Below are 10,208 nucleotides of genomic sequence, written 5' to 3'. Positions count from 1 at the left end.
CACAGGATCCCTGTACTTCTTTGGGGTATTAAACTTCCTCGTTGTATTTTTTTCCACCTACTTTGCTGTTTGCTTTAACTCCCTGTGCCTGGCAGCACTAGGAATGCTCCCTGTTTTCTTTTCTCTTTTTTTTACTCCCCCCTTCCACAATCCTTCTATGGGTAATGGATTTTATATGCAAACTCACATCACTGAAATGCCATGAATTACACAAGTAGGAGTAGAAGGCATTGGTTATGCTCTTGCCGGGAAAGATCCTCAACCTATTGGAAATAATGATTATTTGCACTGTATAAATTGGATTTCTGCCATGAACAATATTAGAAGGAAAAGGCAGTGAGCAGTATTACTCTGCTGCAGAGTATTCATTGTGTTAAAACAAAAATAGACATAATATCAGAGAGCTACCACCTGGAAACTGCATTATATATTTGGGTGAGAATACAATCCCAGTCTGCAAACACATTTGCACATGATTACTTTTACATATTGCAAGAAATTTCCTTGAAATTTAGTGTGTGTAACATGATTAGTCTTTATTCATATTTGCAGAGGATAGCTTAGAAGAAGAGGCACAAGATAGTTCTTTCTATCAAGAAGGTTTAATTAATTTTCTCTCATAATTCAGGGAAGGAGGATTTTTGGAATCAAAGACATATAATCAATGAACATATTATTAGTTATTTCTAACTTAACTGTCCAAATGTAAAATTCTTTAGACATCAAAAGCCACTTCACTGCATAGCTGCATTTTTTTTTCCTAAAAATAAGGCAGACTTATCCTCTGAACTATCTGAAAATTAAAATTTGTATTTCAAAGAAAAATTGTTATTATTGTAAAACACAAAAGATTTTTGTGAAAAAAACAAACAAACAAAAAAATCTTCAATGTGAAAGCTGACAAATTCAAGATACATACACAGAGGGAGACTTTCTCTATTTTTTCCTGTTTCTCTTTCACACTGACATTGTAAAATCGATAACATCAAAATTGTTCTGGTTTTGCTTTTCATTTTCCTTTTTATTGCCTTCAATAATTTTGAAATTTCCTCATCTTTGAAAAAGAAAAATGGAAGAGTCCCTTGTTTGTGTCACACTTCAAGCACTAGAAAGACTTTTCAAAGTTCCAATAGCACAAACATTTGAAAATGCAAAAAAAAATTGTTTGTGTGGGCAGAGCTGCCTGTTCAGCTTTCATCTTACTGTCCCCAGTTTCAAAGAAATATTTGACACTGTTAAAACTTCAAAGCAATCAGACATTGGTGTTTCAAAGGTTTACAAGAATTCCTTTTGAAAAACTGTGTAATGTCAGACAGAACAATGCTCAGACAAAAATCCTGCTGTTAACTTGAATTGCAGTCCCAATGCCAAAGAGCATCAGTAGAAACAACCCTTCCCAAATACTCAGAGCAGCAATGCTCCAATAAAATAAAATAACTCTTAAAAACCCCATAATTTGTCTCTTACAGTGTCTTCTCCTAATTGAGGAGATCTGGTTAGGGGAAACACATTTGTAAGTGGTCACTGATCCTGCATGAACTCATCTTTAGACACCTAAAGTGGGACTTTACAGGATCCTGATTTTCACTCACCATGCAAAACCAGCCCCTTCAGACGTGTTCCAAGTTCAAAGCCTTGAACACAGCACATTTCCTGGCCCATGCAACACAGTACATGCAAATTGCACCATGGTGTAGACACATCTGCACACAATTCCCCAGACCAGTACACTGGGGAAAAAAATATCATAAACTGAGAGAAGAAATTGTACAAATGGAATGTTACAGACACAAAACAAAAAAAACAAAAAAAAAAAAGGTCCAAAACCAAAGCATCCTCTTTTCTTCTTGTTAATGATGCAATCTGATTTTGCACCAGTAAATTGGGTTTGATCTTTGGCCGTGTTACCCTCCTGTGCAGACCAACACAAGAGCTGATTTCTGCTGTGGCAGAGAGGGAGAGGGAAGGGCTTGTGGCTCCTCAGGCTTGGGCTGGTGCCCAAGCCTGGATCTCCTGGATCATGGATCTGCTGCCAGGCTCTGCCTGCAATGGGGATCTGCAGGAGTCCCACCCAGCCCCTGCACAAGCACTGCTCCTGCACAGTACAGAGAACTCAGCTGGGACTGATTGTACTTTCTCAGCTTCCACATCCTTTGTACACAGCCAGGAGATGGCCTGAGCCTCACAAGCTATGCTGAATAAGCAAAAGAGTGGAATTTTAGAGTGGAATATGTAAAAGAAAATCCTCCTTGTGTTCACCTCCAGGTGAAGGTGCATCCTCCAGTCAGCCTGCAGCAAAGCCTGTGGGACAGGGAGGTTACCAAAATCAGAAAATATCACAGATTTAAGCAGACCTGGCTCCTCTCAGAATGGCACTATAATTTTTGAATCCAAGCAAAGCTTTTTTTAAAAAATGGAAATTGGACAAAAGTGTAACTGGGAAGCTTTCACAGAACTAAACACCAGCAGAGGTGTACCCTAAACCCACCAGGTCTTTCTGCAAGTAGCACAAAATGACACTAAGAGACACAAATAACCTTAATGTACCCTCTTCAATAGATGTAATTAAGGCATTGACACCATTTCAGTGCTTTCAGATTTAATGAGATGTCAATGCCTTTGTTGCATGTATTGATCTGTTCCCTGACTACAAAATAAAGGCATGTGGCCACATGGTGAACATCTGCACTGCCTTTTGGATGGCTTTTCCACCTTGACTTTGGCATGGGGAAAGCTTGATTTTCATACCATCATTAACATTTCCTCCATCTCATCTATGCATTAAGGAATCAAAACTTGCCGCATTATTCGTTTTTTTCCTTGGGAATTCTTTTTTTGGACAATAAGTCTTACTTTCTTTTTCATGTTGCTTCACATGAAGAACACTTTCTAAGCAAAAATTTTTGTGGGGATTTTTTTGAATGAATTTGAAGCAATGAAGGGTCTGCACATGTAATCCCTGATCCTGAAACTTTAGCACCTCAATCTGAAGGTGAAGAAATGCAACCCCAAGCTGTGAGTCCAGAAGAGTGGGGACTCCCTGCTAACATGCAAATAAATTTCAGATTGTGTCTCCTCTTCTGACAGCACCTCTTGCCATTGGGTTAATGCAGCATTAAATTTGCATGTCCAGTGCCTGGCTTGGTTTTACAACTCCCTTTCATTGTGTGGTCAAAATCCACATGGAAGATTTTAACTCAGTCCAATGTCTGTTGTCATCAGGATTTATTCAGCTTCCTTCAGCTGTAAAGCAGGGAACAGACCAAAGGATCACCAAAGTCAGGACAAGTCTCTCACTGACTCAAACCACCTGGCAAAGTGATTTCCTTGAGTCTGGGGCATGCATCCCACAAATGGCTAAAAAGTAATAAAAATGTACAGCCTGCAGGAATACAGTGAAATACAACAATGAACTTGAGCTGTTGGATGAGCAGCATGGCCAGCCACCCCCCAGCCTGGCTCCTTCATTAGTCAACACCAGTGCAGAAGAGCTCCACGTGGATAATTTATGTTCACATAAATATCACATTATTATAACATTTTCCTGTTCACTCAGAGATAATAAGAGACCTACTCCAAATCAATATTTATTATTTTAGTTTTCTTTCCTCCCTGATGTTAAGCTTGACATCCTTCTCCTCCCCCATTTATAGCCTGCCATTGCTTACTGAACCCCTCCACAACCTCTGAGATAAGTATCTGGAGGAGATTCATATATCATGATAGCAATAAACCAATCCTTCCAGACACATTTAACCACAATGCAATACTGTCAAGCTCTGAAGACAAGTTGCTCCCTGAGGAGCAGAACTACTGAACCTTGATTTCCTGTAGTTCAATGTCCCAGAGCTTTCCTTTTTAACCCCAAGCAACTCCTCTGCTTCCAGCACTGTAAGCTCACCACATGCCCCCTTGGTACATGTCCCTGGATTATTTTGTCTTGCAGTTTTCTCCTGTTGCCCTCACATTTCCCAGGCTTTCTGGTGACTCCACTCATTTCTCCTTCATGCCCTTGCTGCTCTTTTCTGTCTTGACACTTGGGCAGGAGACAGAGGGACTAGGATGGAAAAACAGATTGGAGGTTTGATCTGCCACTTGGCCAGCTGTGGGGCCACCAAACCCAACACAGAGCACTAATTTGTTCAGACAGAACACGAAGAAAACCTCTGCCCTTTACCCACCTGCCAGGTGGGATTGATAAATTAGGCTGGCTGGAAAAACTCCCCATTCCCAGGTTTGGTTTGAGGTGCCCAAGAGGGTCACAAGTTCCCAGAGGGCCATCAGGCAGGTGACAGAAAACCCTCACCACAATGCCAAAACCTTGCTGACCCACCCCACACTCTGCTCTTCAGTCAGTAGTCAGCTGACTGACACAACTGCACATGGTCTTCACTAGGCTGACTGCTTTTCTTCTTGAGGCAGTTTTACAAGGCACCAATCACCTTTTTGGTTTTTTGATGTCCAGTGCTAAATTTACATTAAATATATCTTTTGGGTTATTATTGTCAAAGTTGTCAACCCAAACGCATACGAATGTCAAACTTAGTTCTGCTGCTGATGTTTTGCTGTCTCTGAGGTGAAGCATTGCTTTCATTGTTGTGTTATTTACAATTATTTACACAATTTCCTTGTTCAAAAAGAAGGGGAAAACCCACTAAATATTACTTGGTGTACAGGTAAAGCCTCAAAATGCAGAGCTAAGACAAACAAGGCTGCAGTGTGCACATTTCCTGGTGCAGCTCTTATAAACAAAGTTTAGCTGCCTGAATCCTGGTGATTTATACACTTTGGGCAAATATTGAGCTAATATGTGATTCATGTCCCCAGGCACACTCCAGAGCTGCACTGTGTTCCCTCCACTGTGTTTTAGCTGTGTGCAGCAGAATGTTACTGTTTGATCCAAAACATGTGTTGTGACTTGCTTCCTTTTCCTTTGCTGCATTAGCAGAGGTTTTTGGCAACCCTAATTCCTTTTCAAAGATTATCAGAATAAAAGGGTCAGATTATCATTTCATTTGCTTGGAGGAAACAGAGAGGGTGGGAAAAATAACTTTTATGTCCCTCTGTGAGCCAATAGCTGTCCCTGTGGGCACTCCCTGGCCCTGTCTTTTCTCCCATGACTCAAGTTTCACCTTCAAGTCTTGGCTTTCACCAGGAAGAAGTGAGAACATATCCTGAAAGACACTTTGACACCAATTGATCATTTTGCTCACCTAAGACTATCATTTATATGCTAACAGAATGTTCAAGGCTGCCATTCAGCAAGTCCCCAAAGAAGTTCCCAAGTTTTCTGGGGTCACCTCAGACTTAGCTCACTCCAGACTGACAGATCAGTCAGGACTCCTGCTGCAGTTGGGATTCTGGGAGGTGAAATGCAGCCTGGGCTCAGTGGCCAGCTCCAGTGCAGCAACCAAGCTTGGAGAGTGACAAAGAGCATCTTTCTGCCACTGTGGTGTGAGGGATTCCCTGCACAGGCCAGCCCTTCCCTGAAAGGACCAGACCAGTTCTGCTTTTCCTTCTGCTCCCCAATTCCCAGCAGAGCCCCTGTGGGTATCAAAAAGCTGCTCAAGAACATCAGGAGATGAGTTAAGTGCTGGAGTGAGACTCAGGAGGAAGATGGCTGGGGCTGTGGTCTCATGGGTGGTGGCAGATCGACTTCACCCAGCTAAAATCGTTGCCCCTGCTGAGCCCAGGGCAGCACAGCTGTGTGTGCTCACACTGGAGACAGCTCACGGAACAGATCCAGATGGAAACAGCTCCTTCCCAGCATTTCTCACATCATTAGGCATTTCTGTTGGCAGCCAGACACAGGGTGACAGGGAGACAGAATGGACAAAGGAGGGTCAGTGAGGAGGAGTGGAAATGATGCTTAAATGCCATCATGCTCAGACAAGGGCACACAGGCCAGCAAAGCCTAAATGTTACCTTTAAGTCACTTGGCATTCTCCAGATATCACCGGAAAAGGGGATCTGGATTTCACAGGCACACAGGGTTTTTCTTTAATATTGCCCAGAGTCCATATCCCCACATCATTATATCCCTATATCACTGTCATTTCATTTCAGCTTTTGGCCTGGGAGCACAGAGACTACGTATGTATATGTGTGTGTGTGTCTATATATATATATATATATATATATACACACACACACTTATATATTCATGTAAAAAAATGAGGAACAAAGGTGGAAACCAGACAGGATCAGACCAAAGTTTGCATCTTCTGTGGGTTTCTTCAATAAATATATAACTTTTCTGGTAGGGACAATCCTTAGTTGACAGCAGTTCACATCACAGTATTACTGTACAGCAGATGTTTGACTAATGCTTGAGCAAGCTATAAAATACATGAGATTGTCACTTACTCTTTGTTGAAAAACATCCCTACATCACTGAGAGGAGAGAAAGAGGAGAAGGAGGAATCCACAATTCCCTTGGCATTGTGTAGTGCATGTGAACTGTGGGCTTTCCTCATGCCTTGTAAGGTGAATTTTCAAGGATTCCAGTTATTGAGCAGCCTATAAAATCCTTTCTTTAGCTTTAAATAAAAATAAATCCAAGCCCCGCTCTCTGCAGAACAAAATGTGAGAGAACACATACTGTGCAGACACATACTGTACAGTGCTGCCAACAGCTGTTGCCATAATTAAAGAGAAGAGTATTTGAAACAGTAATAAAAATTAGAAAACAGTATTGAAAATGTGACTTTTCACTGGTTTCATTCTGGCAGGCAGCCTCATGTGACACACCTGAAGAGTAAGAGGCTCTTGCTTATCTTTCAGCACTGAAGTTCTGCCATCCTGTGCTTCAGCAGCTCTTGGTATCTTCATCTTCATTCTGCTACTACCCTTTATATTCATGTGTTTTAGAAGTAGATGAAATTACTATCACACTAATATGCCTTTACTTTCTGATAAAACAGCATTGCCTCCATGCTAGATAATATGTGTTCCTGATGCATCCTCATAAGCACTTATATTTTTATATATGATTTTAGGAAAAAAATATTTTTTTAGTTATTGGATTAGTATGTTGATTAAGTTTGTCAGAATAAAACAACACTTACTTACATTGAAAGATCCAGCAAGTCCTCACAGGCATTTAGCTTAGACAGATTGTGGATATTCTGCTGGCATGAGATCACATGAAATTTTTTTGCTGCTGTAATGATAATCATCACATAAAGTCTCATATAACTGTGCCTAGAAAGCAAAATTACAGACTGAATTTCTTGTACAGCCTACAATCTGAAATTAACAGGCATTCTGCTATTGATTATGGACTACATTGTCCCATTGGTCTGAATGGCAGATCACAAATATAAACATGAAGTCTTTGTCCTGGGGAACTTGCAGTCTAGTACATGAGTTATCTTAGACATGATAAAATAACACAACCAGTAAGAGGGTTTTTTTTTTCTCATTTTTGTTTTTTAGCAATAAAACATCACCATATCACTAATAGGAATTTGCTACATTTTCATCTCTACTAGGCCAACAGCTCACAAGAGCATCTGAGAAATGGCTACCATTACAAAAAGATTTCTGGTAATTAAAGGCAATGATTAGCTCAACAAGTTGAATATGGCATTGTCAGCCAGCACTGGCTGAATTTAAGATTTCTCATTTTAGATGCCATAGTTTTCATATGTGATATTCTCAGTTACCAAGGAATAATAGATTCTTCATTAAAAACCTCAGATTTTCTCACCTGGAAGTTCTAAATGAACCAAGACACAGTTTGTATCTTGTTTATATCAGCCAATTTGTATTTTTCAGCTAGAACCAAGGGTAATTCTCCAGCGCCTAAGAGTTAAGGAGACTCAACCTGTCAGTTTTTCTAACTCAGTGCTTTACAAAACAATCCCATTGCCATACAAATCACCAATAAATAATCACCTCCTTAACACTGTCTTCACTTTCCATTAACCAAAATGTTCTGAACTTCAAATTGCAAAATTAAATAAAGGAGTATTGCTCTTACCAGCATTACCTGGACTGTTCATCATCTTACTATTCAATAAAATAGAATGGAACAACAGGATTCAGCCTTTAGGTTCACTGTTAGAGAATTCTAATCAACTTCCATGTTGCACTATTTCAGCTGGAAACAGGAAAGTCTCCAGACTTTAAAATAAAAATTTATATTTAAAAATATTTCTAAGTCCAACCACAATTTTATTTGGGTGACTATTTAGGAAAAGCAGTTGTTCTGTAAAAGTGTAAATCAGTAGTAGTTGTCTTTTTACACAATTGCTGTTGACATTTCTGTTACTTGCAGCAGCTCTGCATCTATTTCACATATGCCAATTACATATAATGTGGGCATATTTGCAATGGATTATAACAAAAATGACACGTAACTGCCAAGCAAAAATAAGGCAAATAACTCCAAAATACATAAAACATATCAAAACCTTCAAACAGGCCCACCACAAAACAGAACTAATGGCTAAAGGGTGTGTTCAGGCCTCCCTCATAGGCCAGCAAACTCAATTTTGATGACAGAAAGCATGTTCACTATTTAGTTGTGAAGTAAGGTGAGAAACTTTAGCCATTGTCACTGCTTGTCATGAAAAATAAGAAAGATGTACTTTGGTGGCAAGTTTCTTAGCAGACTTAATCTGGATATAACCTTTTCTAAGAGATGGCTTACTCATGATGAGCATATACCTAATGCCAGCAGCCCTTAATTTGATTTTTTTTTTTTTTGTTTTCAAATATATAGCTCAAAAGAAATTCTTAAAAGACATGAGTCCCTATAAAATTCATTGCTTACATATACAGAAAAACCCCACATATTTCACTTAATTTCCACTCTACTTTTTTTCCTTCTGCATCTTCAGTGGAGTTATTCTGAGCTCCATCTCACTCTTGATAATTTGTATTTCTGTTGCATCCTCCAGTTTGCAGCTTCTGTATTTTTTTTTTTCACTTTTCTTCATAAAGAAGGCACAAAAAGTCCTTGCCTTGGCAGCCAAGGGTGCAGGTGTATTTGTTAGGAGTCACAGCAGTTGTGGATGTTGCAGCCCAGGCATTCCCTGGCTGCAATTCTCTCTGGCATCATTTACCCAGCCATTCAGTGCTAGCATAGGTGAGAGCAGCTCACCTGTTGCAAGCACCATTTCCAGCCTCGTGCTTGGGAGAGAATTATCAGTGTAAGCTGCATTAAATATCCTTCATATGGCAGAAGATAATCAGGGCCTTTTCCACCCCATTTGTCACAGCAGCTGCAATCAGCAGTGGTTGGTATCTGCTGGTGCAGCTTCAGGGGTGCACAGATGACTCAAGAATCCCTGCAGATCTTGAAAGCTGTGGCAAAAGCTCCTGTGTATGCTCGAGATCAGCAAAATTCTATTAAATATAATCTCTTTGCACAGGTTTTAGATTCCCAGAATTCCTCTGTCTTCAAAAATATCAACAGTGTTGCCTCTCTAAAAGGCACCCAGACAACTGGTGGCTTGTCTATGTGCAAGTACCAAGCCAAAATATACTTTATTATTCTAAGTGAATCTTTCCCAGGTCTACATGCTGCTTTTCCAGTGCACTGGCAAGAAATAGATTTGCTGAACCCCAAAATAGCTCACTGTTTTCAGCAGTGACTGTAACTGTTTAAATCCACCATCCCGGAGCTGGAGGGCAAGCACAGAAATTTTCTCACCTGCCTCCTCACTGCAAAGTTGGAGAAGTTGGTTTGTCACAGTGATTGCTGCTTGGCTGGGAGCAGAGACATGTGCCTGAGCTCTAGAGAGTGATGTCATCTCTTTTATCTTCCAAATGCATTTTCCCCCTGTCTTTGAAAAAGAATTGGATGAGAAGTGACTGATTCAATTTTTCTCCGCTACTGAGTCTTGCAACCCCTATCTGCAACCACAGGCTGTGTGTTTGTACTGGATGCTTCAAGGTATTCCTCAGCAGCCTCTGTGCTCCTCATGCTATCAGTCATTTTTAAATGACTTTGCTAACTGACTGGCTAATGAGTAGATCTGTCTTCCAAAATAGTTTATTATACAAAAGAGTCCAGATAATCAAAGTAGTGATGGGATTTTAAAATCACATCTGGCCTGCTTCTCCAGACAACTTCATTAATTCCAAAATAAAGTCTATGGCATTAATGTAAGAAATGCAAAACACTACTAGGTTTTGGTTTTCAACACCTTTTCATTATCTGGATTATACTCTAAACTGATGCATGATTTATAAAAATG

This window comes from Serinus canaria, chromosome 1 (genome assembly GCF_022539315.1).
Source record: "Serinus canaria isolate serCan28SL12 chromosome 1, serCan2020, whole genome shotgun sequence".
Taxonomy (NCBI): Eukaryota; Metazoa; Chordata; class Aves; order Passeriformes; family Fringillidae; genus Serinus; species Serinus canaria.
This window is presented reverse-complemented; position numbering follows the sequence as displayed.